The sequence below is a fragment of the Wyeomyia smithii genome, chromosome 2 (genome assembly GCF_029784165.1).
Source record: "Wyeomyia smithii strain HCP4-BCI-WySm-NY-G18 chromosome 2, ASM2978416v1, whole genome shotgun sequence".
NCBI classification, from domain to species: domain Eukaryota; kingdom Metazoa; phylum Arthropoda; class Insecta; order Diptera; family Culicidae; genus Wyeomyia; species Wyeomyia smithii.
Genome location: NC_073695.1, coordinates 218,962,051 through 218,976,820, shown reverse-complemented (window position 1 = coordinate 218,976,820; position 14,770 = coordinate 218,962,051). Strand labels below are relative to the sequence as shown.

The window sequence follows — 14,770 nt, the reverse complement described above, 5'->3', positions numbered from 1 at the left end:
GGAGGTAAAAGTCATTGCTATTCGGAAACCCGGGAAACCTGCCTCTGATCACAATTCATATAGGCCGATTGCGATGCTCTCTTGCCTCCGGAAATTAATGGAGAAAATGATCCTCTTACGGTTAGACAAATGGGTCGAAACAAACGGTTTACTTTCAGATACTCAATTTGGCTTTCGCCGGGGCAAAGGGACGAACGATTGCCTAGCGTTGCTTTCTACTGAAATTCAACTCGCATTTGCTCGAAAAGAGCAAATGGCTTCTGCGTTCTTGGATATTAAGGGGGCTTTTGACTCTGTCTCTGTAGAAGTTTTAAGCGCGAAACTTCATTCGCAGGGACTTTCACTAAATCTGAATAACTTTTTGCTCAATTTGTTGTCAGAAAAGCATATGTATTTCTCACATGGCGATTCGACAACTTCCCGAATTAGTTACATGGGCCTTCCCCAGGGCTCATGTTTAAGTCCTCTCTTATATAATTTTTACGTCAATGACATCGATGAATGTCTTGCAAATTCATGCACGCTAAGGCAACTTGCAGACGATAGCGTTGTATCCATTACTGGTAGCGAGGCTAGCGATCTGCAAGGACCATTGCAAGATACCTTAGACAATTTGTCTGAATAAGCTCTTAAGCTGGGTATCGAATTCTCTCCGGAGAAAACTGAGTTGGTCGTTTTTTCTAGGAAGCATAACCCAGCTCAGCTGCAGCTCCTACTAACGGGTAAAACGATCTCTCAGGTTTTAGTCGCTAAATATCTCGGGGTCTGGTTCGACTCTAAATGCACCTGGGCTTGTCATATTAGGTATCTGACACGAAAATGCCAACAGAGGATTAATTTTCTTCGTACGATTACCGGAACCTGGTGGGGAGCCCACCCAGGAGACCTTCTGAGGTTATACCAAACAACAATACTGTCAGTTCTTGAGTACGGTTGTTTCTGCTTTCGCTCCGCTGCGAACACGCATATTTTGAAACTAGAAAGAATACAATATCGTTGTTTGCGTATTGCCTTGGGTTGCATGCAGTCGACCCATACGATGAGTCTTGAAGTGTTAGCGGGTATTCTTCCGTTGAAACATCGTTTTTGGAATCTCTCTTACCGGTTGCTAATTCGATGCACAGTTATGAACCCATTAGTAATTGAAAATTTCGAGAGGTTGGTCGACCTTCAATCTCAATCCAGATTTATGACTTTATATTTTGACTATATGGCTCAAGATATTAATCCTTCTTCATACGATTCCTCCAATGTCGCACTTTTAGATACTTCTAATAATGCTATATTCTTCGACACCACCATGAAACAAGACATTTCTGGTATCCCGGATCAAGACCCCAAGAGATCCCTAAGATTTTTTCGAATAAGTTTAAACATGTTAGTTATGATAAAAGGTTTTACACTGAAGGATCTAATCTAGATGAGTCCACTGGCTTCGGTGTTTTCCACGAAAATTTTACCGCCTCCTACAAACTCGATGCTCCTGATTCCGTGTACGTCGCAGAACTTGCTGCTATTCAGTACTCTCTTGGAATCATCGAAACCCTACCCATAGACCACTACTTCATCTTCACAGATAGTCTCAGTGCCATTGAGGCTCTGCGATCGATGAAGCCTGTGAAGAACACCCCGTATTTCCTGGGGAAAATACGGCGGTTTTTAAGTGCTTTAACAGATAAAAATTACCGGGTTACCTTAGCGTGGGTCCCTTCTCATTGCTCGATTCCGGGTAATGAAAAGGCTGACTCTTTTGCTAAGGTGGGTGCTATTGATGGCGATATTTATGAAAGACCAATTGCTTATGATGAATTTTATAGCATTTTGCGTCAGAGAACACTCAACAGTTGGCAATCATCATGGAATTCAGATGAACTGGGACGGTGGCTACATTCCATTTTTCCGAAGGTATCGACGAAAGCATGGTTCAAGGGGTTGGATGTAGGTCGGGACTTCATTCGCGTGATGTCCAGACTTATGTCCAATCACTACACGTTAAACACGCATCTCTTTCGTATAGGGCTTGTAGACAGTAATCACTGCGTTTGTGGCGATGGCTACCATGACATCGAGCATGTTGTTTGGTCGTGTACCGAATACTGTGGTGTTAGGTCCGAGCTTATAGATTCCCTTCGGGCCCGAGGAAAACAACCGAACGTACCCGTTAGAGACATTCTGGGAAGCGGTGATCTCCAGTACATGACACAGCTATACTGCTTTCTGAAAAACGCTGACATTAAAATTTAAAATTTTCTTTGTCTATTTGTCAGATTAAGGATACAAATATGCTATGCTGAAGACACGGAAACGAAGAGCCCGCATCTATGCTTACACAAATATTTTGAACCCACAACAAACAAGAATACAATTGCTCTACCAGTAGAAAAACAAAGTTCCAAAATAGTTTTAAGTCAAAATTGTATCTCCCCTCCTCTCACCTTAAATCCCCACTAGCTCGTAGTCGGCCGCGAGAATAAAGAAAAGGCCTCCCTCTTTCCCTGCTAACGTAGAATTAATACGAATTGTACTTGGCTCAGTAAAACAGAAAATGTATCGTGCCGTGTCAAATAAACTAATTTAAACCTAAACCTATAAAACTAAACTAACTTGATGTGATTTTCTCTGTCAAACGGCATCTACTGGTTTTCATAAACGTATTTTCAAATGATGGAAATGTTATTGAATCTTAATTTTAAGTCGAGAACAATGTGTCAAATTATACCACATGGCATCATTGGGTTGATTAGGGTTAAGCACCCCAAACAGATCGTTTACCGGAAAACGTAGTTTATCAAAAAAAAAAAAAAAACACGATTCTTTTTACATATAAAATATATCCTGATTTCGATTTATGTAAAAGTATTCGTTGTACAAATCTTGCGTTACGCATTCCATACATTTGCTGTGTGAAATGGGAAGACACATTGATTGATTAAGATTTGAACTTTCCGTGTTCCGCGGGTTTTCCCCTTAAATTAGTAAAATTTACCATCCATTGATCATGATACCATGACTTGTTTCGAATAGCCTTCAAGACCAAAAATTTCCAGCCAGCTTCGAAACGTTCTGTAACTTTGTACTTGTGTTGTATTTGACCGCTTTTCCAGGACGCACTGGAACCAAGCAATCATTACTGTGGGTTTCCGTTTTTGGCAACAAAATTTTAAATTTGTTGAATCAGTTTCAACCTAGACCGTGTGTCAAAATCAGCTCAGTTTGTTGTGTAAATCATTGTATACATAGTATACGGTCTAAAAAAGCACAAGACTCGGAAATAGTTAATGCGTTCCCTGTGAAAATGCTATTTTATGTTTGCTGTGGTGAAGCAAACATGAAATAGAATTTTCATAGGGAATGTAATGAGTATTTCTGAGTCTTGTGCTTTTGAAAATTCGAAGTGGTGACTCAAAATCGGCCATTTTTGGATTCAATGAGGTTCCACCTTAAATCGTTACCATATCATATATGTTAGCGTACCGTCTCCATTAATGGTCAAAAAATTAAAAAAAAATCAAACTCCTTTTATTCAAGATTTCTCCGATAGAATATAATAACTATATATAATATAATAATAACTCTCATTTCAAAGCTTGGACAGTCAACTAACTTTTGGCGAAGAGAAACCCGACGAGCATTGAAGTTGCATAATATACCGATTCTGACACGGCGTGTTCCCTTTTCTCTTCCCACCTGAGTGCAAGGACCTGGCCGGCGCCGTTATTGATTCTTGGAAAAATGTTTGTGTCACTAAAATTTGTACAATGAGAATGGTTCAGCACTCCCAGCCCCATTCAGTTGATCCTCTTTGCAATATTACTGATTCGGGTCAATCATGGAGTAGCAACCATTGCACAGTGATCCAATAAGGCAAAAAGTGTAACTTAATTCCATGGCGCCTTTCACCTTCATCCGAGCTTAAAAGAGTCTTCAAAACAATTGTTTGTATGAATGCCCCGCATAATCACAAATTGTCAAAAAGTACGAAAAGTTGACTGTATGAAAAATAAAAAAAAAAATACTTTTTTCTGTTAAGAGATAGAAGAACAGTTTATTCAGCAAAGTTGTAGAAGATTTAAAAATATGAAACTATGTTGAGCAAATGAAAATCCTATCTTCTTTCGGTACAAAGTTATAATGTATATTACATGGAACTTACTTAAAAGTTTTTTGTACTTTACTTTTGTTAGTTGCATGTTACACGAAAGTATTGTTCGGAGGAATTGTTAGTACACACAAAACACAGATTTTTGCCAAAGGTCATATATTTCCAGGACTTTTCCTTACAAAGTTATATCATATCTTAGCTTATTTTTCGATAACTTCAAGAACGTATAGGTTTAAAAGGGGCAAGTGGTATCATGATATCAATACTTTTCCTTGAAGTTAAGCTGAAGTACTATAAACTCCCTCAGGTTCCATTTGTCCCAATCCACCCATATTAGAGTACGGCGAGCATATGTTACAGTAGGTTTTCACATGTCAAAAATACTAACTTTTTAACCTATATGTTGCTGAAGTTATCGAAAAAATAAGCTAAAATATGATATAACTTTGTAAGGAAAAGTCCTGGAGATATGACCTTTGGCAAAAATGTGTGTTTTGTGTGTACTAACAATTCCTCCGAACAATACTTTCGTGTAAAATGCAACTAACAAAAGTTAAGTACAAAAAACTAACTTTTAAGTAAGTTCAATGTAATATACTTTATAACTTTGTACTGAAAGAAGATAGGATTTTTATTTGTTTAACATAGTTTCATATTTTTGAATCTTCTACAACTTTGCTGAACAATCTTGTCTTCTATCTCTTAACACAAAAAGTTTTTTTTTAAATTTTAGTATAGTAAACTTTTCATACTTTTTGACAATTTACAATTATGCGGGTCATTCATACAAACAATTGTTCCGAAGACACTTTTAAGCTAGGATGAAGGAAGAAGGCGCTACGGAATTAAGTTCCACTTTTTGCCATATTGGACCACTGTGCATTGATATGGGCAATCAGTCAAGTTAAACTAAACCAGGATTGCAAGTGCACTCTATCATGGTTGACATGATTCTGAAAGATATTCCAATGTAACGATAGCTAACGTTCGATATGACTCCCCCCAATGAAATTACGTAACGCTGAACAGTCTGACCCCCCTCCGAAATTTTCAATTTAGAGCAAACATCACAGTTATGTAACTGTCCTTACTACCCCCACCCCCCTACGTGACAATAAGTAACGCATACTCAACCCCCCTCCCCCCCTTCCTGCGTTACGTAATTTGTGTACGATGCATTTTTCCATTGTCAATCGCTTCTGTGCATCATCACGATTACGGAAATACCCATATTTGTTGGTGTTCGGGCTGTTTTTCAGAGAGCGGAAGTCACCATCTTAGAATTCAAAAAGGGATCTAATGGGATGTCAAACCGCCATAGAAACATTTTTTATACTTTAAAATTTTCACTTTCTAAATTTGGTTCCATTTGCTTCATTAGTTCTCGAGTGATGTAGAAATTTGTGTTTCATTTGTATGGAAGCCCTTTCTTTCAAAATGACGAAGGGGTATCAAACCACTATATAAATATGTCTTGTCCCAAAAATATCCTCATATCTAATTTGGTTCCATTTACTTGATTAGTTCTAGAGTTATAAAAAATTGTGTTTCATTTGTATGAAAGACCTTTCTTTTTAGAGGAAGGAGGGGTATCAAACCACCACGAAGGCATGTGTTGCCACTTAGTACTTCTTCATGTCAAATTTGGTTCCATTTCCGTTCATTAAGCCGATTATGTGTGCAGTAGGGAAAGCGAAAAATAAGCGAACTGGAAATATGATACAGACTTGGAAAAATATACTGCATCCCGGCGGGACTTGAACCAGCAATCTCCCTGTCTCTGGCATGGTGTTTTGACCAATTAAACTACGAGGGACGGTGGTACTGTTCCACAATCTATATGCGTATCACATTCCACTGCCGATTTATTCTATTGCTAATCCACAGCTGTTTAAGCACACACAGCTGTGCAATAGGGTGGGACTTATTTTCAAAAATTTCCGCGGGATCTGTTTTCCAAGGCAAAAAGACCTCCTTGGGGTTCAATAAGCAACATATAAAAAATTGGTTGAATTTCACTCAGGTCTAGAGGTTGCGCAAAGGGCCTAGAGGTCAAATTTTAAACGAAAGCAATTTTAGAACGAAACATATGCCTATATAGGTGAACAGGTGATTTTGTGACCCTTTTGGGCATAAATTTCGTCCGTTTCTCGTTAAATTCAACCGTTTTTGAGATATTCGCAATTTCAGTGTACACTCTTGCAATCTCGGGGTTAACACGTCATGTTCCCCAAGGAGGTCTTTTTGCCTTGGAAAACAATTTCCGCAAACAATTTTGAAAATGAGCCCCACCCTACTGTGCAAGCGTTATTTATACGACTGAAAGGAATGTCTCATCACACACAGAAGAGTCAGCTGATGCTGATAACTCTAATTGACCTGTGTGATCGAGACCAAAGTCAGTCTGAGTCGTGCTTGCAAGTGCGACACAACAACGGAAGGAGGTTGGTTCCATTTGCTTGATTGGTTTTCGAAATGCAGAAATTTGTGTTTGATTTGTATGGGAAACCCTCCCCCCCTCCTTCCAGAGGGGCCTCAAACGACAATAACCTTCCTCGGCACCAAAAAACTCTGCATAAAAATTTACACGCCGATCCGCTAATCCTTTCTTGTGTTTAATCCGGACAGTGTTTTATTTTTATAATAATAAAAATATACTTGACTCGAAGAGAAGAAGATCATCCATTTACATAACCCTTTTCACAAGTCAGTCGTGCTTCGAACCAATGGCACAAAATGACATCTTCTGCCTATGAGAACACTTGTACAAAGTTTCTGCCAAATCAGAAATGACAACTAAAAATGTATATTAAAATGAGAATATTTCATACCGAAAACTGTTCTAGCGGGTAACAACTCAAATTTTGAATTTTCGTCAGTTTCTTTTACTCAACAACAACGGCGTTCAGAGAGAAATGAGAGTAAGTATCTGCAAACTCGTTCTCTCTTCTCCTATGCCAGTATTTGTTGTTTTATTTATGCATGTACAGTACTATTTAAAATAGCGTCGAATCAAGTAGCATTGCACAAGCGCATGTTCTGCACAAAAATTTCGGCAAGAAAGGTCACGGTAAACAATTTTAAAAGCAAAAGTCTCTCGGTTTCTACTATGTATAATATCCTGCAAACCTCAACAATCATTCACAAGATAACTCTGAAAAAACGGTAGTGGCGTGTGTACCTATAATATTTGATTTTTTCCAGTTTTATAAATAAAACAGTTATTCTTCTAAACTTTTACGTAGAAAAGCCTTAAAGGCTTTTCTACATACAAAAAGAATTGTTTTAGAAACACCCGTTAATTATAATGAAAATTGAAAAATACAGCGAAGTAGTACCTATGAAACAGGTTGGAAAAGCTATGGTTCAAAGTTTGTTGCAATTCTTGACAGTACGAAGTTTGTCAAGTTGCACAATCCCATATTACGATGAGCAAAGCTTCCAATTTTGATATTTTATTTAATGATTCATGTATCAGAGTCGTCCAATTACAATCACAGCCTGTTTATGAGAGCCCACAGTTTATGATTTCTATTGCTTTGAATTCCGTGTAGGCATAATTACTGTTCAATTTATACTGTTAGTAATTTTAATTGCCTAACTCATTAGGTTAGAGTGGAAAATCATAGTTTTGAAATCATTAAAAAGTTTGTTTCAACTGTGCTGCAATGTTGACGCCCCAACTGCCGTTGCGAATCGATTGGATGCCCGAACACCAATAGCGCACCCAAGGCAACGGGTTAGTCACTTCGCTGCATATCGTCACCGGTGCAGCAGGTGGCTTTTGCTTTCCTATTCATAAGAAACTCGGTTGTTCTCACGAACCACGGACAACAGTCGAACGAAATGACCGGTCTTTAGTACCAGCTAGCTTGGAACCACTGAGTCGGGCCAAAACTACACTATCTGACAGCATGAAACTGTTGTCGTTTGGTTTTTTGGCCGGAGCGAAAACCGATGAGTTGAATCGATTGTTGGAGGTGTTGAATAACTAAATTCGAAGGTAAATCAAGGGAAATCAAAAATAGAAGAAAAAAGAGAGAATGCTCATTTGCCTGAGGAAGGGCACATGATTTTTGCAGTTTCTACCACACAGCAAAACACTGGTTGAAGTGAGGAGGAAAAGAGAAACGAACACGTTTGCGGTAACCTCGGTATGGTTCAGGGTTAAATGTTTCATGCCTAGATGGTGAACCTCTGCGGTGACGCTCGATGGGAGGGTGGTTGAAGTATTTTTTTAAATGAAGAACTTACCTCAACACTAGACACAGTTGCACAGTTTTTCGTTGTGGTCTGTAAAATAGAGAGGAAAAAAGGAAAATCGATTGATTAGCGCTAGTCAGAAGTCAGTGGAAGAGTAAGGCTTTGAAGGTAACATCAAAGTCAGATTTTCATGTTAGAACAATCTCATAAATAGCGGTTTCTATTCAGTCACTCATTTTTTTATTTATTGCTGTAATAAAATGAGAATGTAATACAAATGAAATTAGAACTGACCTTTGCCATCCAAAACGTAGTAGAACTGAACGATAATTTATGGCTGACTTTCTCATTTTAGTAAGCTTATTTAGCGAAGTAAGATATTATTACCGGCGAATTTTCGATTGATAGTGAATCTGATAAAATGCTTGTTAGAGCTGAAGTCCTTTATAGTACTCTAATACACCTACTTTCCAAGAACATTATTTTAAAACATGTTTCGTGTGTTACTTGGGTATTATATTGGAAAACATCCATGGTATTGCCCCTGTCCTTCTCGCCCGCTAAACATGGAAGCCAGTTGCAGTGCTGGTTCTGTTTCCGAGTCGATGCAATCGCAATATTTGCGGAATGCCATCGTTGGTTTAGTGCGCTTATGTCATTCCGATTGGTGCACAGCTGATTGCACTGCTGTTGTTTCCCCCATTAGATAGAAGCGTATGTGCACGAACTCCATCGTTGTCGGTTCTCTTTTATTCTTGACATTAAAAGCACAAACCAGGTGAAGATCGAACGACTCATTCGTAACAAATTAAAAGTGACGTCGTGCAACGTAGAATTACTGAAACCAGCGGAGAAGAGGGATAACTGAAGCTCTTAGTATGTCCTTATCATCGGTGCGTTTATGGGTTTGCTATTATAAACCCTTGCGACGATAAAAAAATATTACTAAAATAAACGATAATTATTCTGAAACGCAGCACATATCGACTTACAGATTTGAGTTATATTATCTGTTGCTGAATAATAATTGTGTCAGCATCACTTGAAAATTACGTAACAAACAGCCTGATTATTTATTATGAATTTTAATGGAAACAAGTGAACAGCTTCACAAAAGGTAATAACTCTAGAGGCTCTAAAGGGTTTGCTGCCTCAATTATGTGACAACGCGTTCACGATCAAATTGATTTGCAGCGCCGTCAAGTTCAAGCGGCGATAAAATCCAATTTAATCGCATTTAATTTGGAATTAATTAAAAAGAATCATCTACCGCTTCGAATGTACAAGTGGATCCGACACTTGAGCTGAGTGGTGGTGGTAGTGGTAGTGAGGCGCTCGAGGAAGAGTGAAGCGGTGCATACCGGTGGCGTCCGTCCGTGGTGCGGACTGCGCTGAATCTGTGCCTTCCTTGGCGGGCAAGTTCGTGCCGACGGGCCTAGCACTTGACCAAGAATCTCCGCAGTCAGTGTCAATGTTACTTTCAATGTACGAAGCGCGACCCGTCACAATGACGGCACCATATGACGAGAGGGCTGCCAATTTGTCTGCTGCTTTCAGTGAACGTCGTTGTCCGTTCATTGAGGCTGGTAGAGCATTATCACATAAGTGGCACCCGAAGGCACTCGATTCGGATCAGCTGCTAACTGCAGTGAGGGACAGATCGGGCATTGATAAGCTAGCATCAGCCCTGGGAAGGACAGATTCGAAGCAGACTTCGTTTTCAATTATAAAACCCTCTCACTGTTGAGTGCAGTTAACAGGAACAGAGCAACTGTTGATGATTATTGCAATCGACTGCGTATAACATGAGGACTTCTTTTATCACGACTTTGTCCTGAAGGCAAAATAAATTCATCAGAAAACTGGAAAACTGTTTATCTGGTGTATAAAAAATATTTACACTTAGCACATTACTTCGTTTGCCAATTTTCGTCATCAGCATGGATTACCAGATTTTTCGTTAACATTATTCGCGACTTCAAAAGCGCAAGAACTTTTTTTCTCAAAAAAAAATGTTTATGTTTCTTATTCGTTAAACTCCGGATTACGGCAATGAAAACTGTCAATAAATTCAAGACACGATCTTATGGCCGATCTGATAAGCAACTTTTACATTACAATCAAACGATACAAGTGCCTCTCTCAATTTATTAAAACTTGCGACAGTAATCCCAATAGGGGAAACTTTTGCTTCTTATTGGCGATGCTGTTTATAGAGATATATTCTATGTCTTCTTGCTGTTGAATTTTCGAAGACGGTCTAACTTCCGTCTTTCTCATCATGGCAAGAATTATAAGTTTTTTTGTTTTTGAGGTTATGTGAAACAGAGAGAATCCAGTAAAAACAGTTAATTAACAGTTTTATAGTGAAAAAAGATTTTTTCGGATTGGCAATAACCAAGCTTGAGATTGAAATTATATTGCGTTAAAAAATAAAATAAATTCATTACAGCACCAGAATAACTAGCCCTGTAGCGATTTATTTTTCTAATTACCTTCCGACAAATGATGCACAAAATTTCCGATTATAAATTTCTTACCACAACGTACCAAACAAGTCCAATGAATTGGAAAAGCACCTTTTCGCCCACCTTTTCCCCGACGCCGGTACGAGCGATATTGTTTCGGGTGTTTTATATTCCATGAAATACAACCAGCAATGTACGCGCTTGGTGCACTCGTAATTTTTGCTGCTGCTGCCGTCGTAGAGTGGACTTATTTCAGGCGAATAAATATCCGAATAAAAACGGTACAACAGCATGAAACTGAAAATGAAATATTTCCCCGCAATCCCGCACGATTCGCACGAGACGCTTCCCAAGCTGGTCACCCTGCCCGCGAACCCATTCACTGGGCCTCACCTCATCGTATTGCGACCTCTGCCAAGTGCCACAAGTTTGCGGTATTAGAACCACAAATTTGTTCGCCCATTCCGCTCCATCTTATCTCGGTGAGTGCGGGTTTCACTGAGTGGAACTGGCTGGTGTTTCAGCCAGGGATTTTCTAGTGAAACCGTATTTAATAGAGTGAATGAAAACAAATGGAAAATTTATGAACTTTTCTACGCTCGGGCGGTTCACAGCCAGAGCAAGTGCCGGCTGCTACGAGACCGGGTGCTTCACAAGGCTGGAGGTGCAGTCAAAGACATGTGAAATTATTGAATTTAAAGCATGTTTCTGTAAGCTAGTTAAACCGCTTACTTATAAATCACTTTACTGCTGTGCCTAGGAAGTATATTACATTTTAGTTTTTTTAATGTATGATAGCAATAAGCTTTGCAATCCTGAATTAACGAACAGGCTTTCAATTGCTGCTTTAATTAATAGATGAAGTGTATCTCTGTTCTGTATTTTCAGCAATGCTGACTGTACTCTTGAAGAATTGCTCTGAAGACTCAAAACGCTCAAAATTATTTTTTGTTTAATTTTTAACATTTTACTAGAAGTGAATATGACTGTGAATTACTATGCATTTGTAATAATTACTGTAAAGATTGATTTTAAAAATTGAGGCGCATAATATTCTGACTGCAACTATAACAGCTCTATTATTGCTACTGGCAGATTTCAACAATTCCTAGCAAAATCGTAATGAAAATGTAGAAATCTAAGCCGAACATTTTTGATTCTTATAAAACTTTATACAATATCGGAATAGTAGGACCACTCCAATGCTGAAAACTCAAATGAGCATCCAATCACCAATTTAAATATATCATCTGCGCTCCCAGCGGCAAGCACTTGTACTAGTATGACAGCATGTCACACCAGGTTTAACGCTATTTGCTAAACAGTTCTAGCAACACGCCTTGATTTCTGCGAAATGACGAAAAAAGTCACAAACCTTTTGACTGTGATTTGATGAAAACTAGTTGTTTCACGAAGATACTTTGTTTGATACAGGTTCTTGTAAGTGTTTACAATGTTAATAATGAACCCCTAAAAGTTTAACCAGTAAATTTTACTCAAAACTTAACGAAACATTGACCGCTCCTTTCACTGCATGGAACCGCAACAGATTGTAATCCGTAAAATGGCAAAACAGTCAACCGGAGATTGCAAAATTCCTAGGACGATCGAGAACATTTTGTTTTCAATACACTTTATAATTGAAAAACAAACCAGAATCGACTGGACGTCTCTGGAAAACGACAGCCAAGGATGATGCACGAATCAAACGTTTTTCTTGCAAAGTTCCCTTCTAGTCTGCAATCAGAAACAAACTGACCTTGACTATGAGTTTCTGAGTAATCCAGAGACGACTTGTGGATAAAACCCCAAGAAGGTGTGTTCTGGCGAGGTTGAGGTTTGCCATGGACCATTTCGATTGGGTAGGCCTAGAAAACAGTGCGAAATGGCGAAATTGTGATTGTGGTCAAACGAAACGAAGGTCAACTTGATTGGTTCGGATGGAAAATCTGGGGATATCGTCCGATTGTTTGATCCTTCAAATCACAGTACACAACAAGAACGTTCAAACATGGAAGAGGCAACATAACAGTCTGTGGGTGGTTTTTTGGGCATTCTGGGTTAGTCTCCAATACTGGATTGACAAGATAATAGACCAGTACTTTTACGCTCAGATATTGGAAGATGTTATGCTACCGCACGCGGGGTTGGCAATTTATGTAAAACTACGACTCCCAACACACCGCCTGAACTGTGAAGAAGTGGTTCGCTACTCACAAGGTCGATGTCATGAAGTAGTCAGCCCAGTCACCAGACTTAACCCTTTCCCGCTCATGGTGACTCTAAAGCACCAAGAATTATAATCATCATATCTTGACATAGAATAGTTGGTTGTGCTTACGATTGTTCCATAAACTTTTATATGCTGCCTCAGAGCATCACTGGGCATTTTCTTCAAAATACTACAGTTGACAGTAATTTTAGATAGTCTACAAAGTGTCCAGCTTGAATTTTCTCGTGAAGCTATAAATTTTAATGATAAACCTTGTGAGCAGGAGAGGGTTAAATCTTATCGCGAATCTGTGGCAAGTCGTGAAGAAGTCGGTTAATCCGTAAAAATACAAAAACAATCAGGAACTATGGAAAATATAATCCAAGCAGCCTCGTATTGACTGTTCCCATAATTATGAATACACTAACGATTAACCTCCATTTCAAATAACTTACAGTATTTAGCCAAAGTTTGGTTGCGTCCTGTGGTTTACGTCCAAATAAAACAAACGTTGTCATCTTTTTTAACGTTTTGCGCGGAAGTTTGAAAATGTGTGGCCTTCCTCTGGACCGAAGAAAGCGAATTGTGCACAAGTGGGCATCGTGAGTGGTATTTCGATCACAAAATCAGCTAAAAAAGCACTGCATTACGGGGAGAGGCGAAAAGTATCCGTTTACAGTTGCCTCGAAACGTGGGCCTGCTGACCCCACAACGGGCAGGAAGATATAGGATTACTAAAAGCGACATGCTTTAGCATCAGTACGAGTTGTAGCGAAAAAACTAGGAACCTCATCCACTAACATTAAGCGTGCCAAGAAAAGGATGAGCCTGCAGACTTGTTAGAAGCAGAAGCAATCAAAACGAAGCATCAGCCTGAATATAGGAAACCGAGGGCTAGGAAGCTGCATGATAAAAAATCGGGGTGTGTTATTATGGATTATGAAATTTCATACCACACTGAAGGGAATGGATGTTCCTAAATTACGACTGAGTCCAGGCTTCAGAAAAGTACTGCGGTGCGCCACTGTACTGACGACTGTGCTTTTTTATACTATAACAGCCTCATGAATAAGCTATTTATGAGAGCTCACATACAGCTAAAGCTTACATAGGCAACGAAGCTATTTTGTGTTGCACACGATAGCTCATTCTTATGCATGTATTTTGTTTGTTCGGACATGCTTAGTTTGTTCATTTTGAGGATGTCCTGTTGATTAAGCCTGCGCTGTCGACAGTCTGGTTGACAGTTGATTGGTTTCAACTGTCTTTGATGATATTGAACCCTCACTTCTTCGATTCTCCTTTTTCTTAGGCCGAAGCCAGAATGAATACGAAGCAAACAGTTTCATATATTTTCCCATTGTTGATATTATTCCCCACTTGAGAAATAACGTGTTTTGTACCGCCTCGCCTCCCTTATAGCCTTGGCTTTACTCTTGTGAATCTTAAAAGCCAGTTCGCGAGAACCGCAACCACCTTTACAAGGGAGGTTTTTTTTTCTTCATTTATTTTACAAGGGAGGTTGTATCGAGGTTCTTCAAACGGACTGAGACTTTCAGGGTTTGTTTATCTTTATAATAGTGCAATGTTTTGCATAATATCAGATTTTTTGAAAAGGGGTAAGTGGGGTAAAAAGCCCGTCAATAATTGATGTCCAAAGACTGCTAAAAACGTAAAATTGTTATAACTTTGTGTTTTTTCACAGCAGTTTTTTTGCCAATAAATCCAGGAGAATAAGCCAAATAATACGTTTTGTAGTGCAACTCAAGAGCTTTCATTTGATAT

General features: G+C 39.0%; 1 protein-coding gene across 5 annotated transcripts in view; it reads right to left on the bottom strand.

Annotated features, from left to right (window-relative positions):
* The window catches only part of LOC129720980 (Ig-like and fibronectin type-III domain-containing protein 1), a 326,155-nt gene that overhangs the window by 178,602 nt on the left and 132,783 nt on the right, over positions 1-14,770 (bottom strand). For all 5 annotated transcript variants that reach the window (XM_055672974.1, XM_055672971.1, XM_055672973.1 and 2 more), the window contains one exon: positions 8,357-8,395. The gene's annotated coding sequence lies outside the window, so the exon portion shown is untranslated. The remainder of the gene's footprint in view (positions 1-8,356; positions 8,396-14,770) is intronic.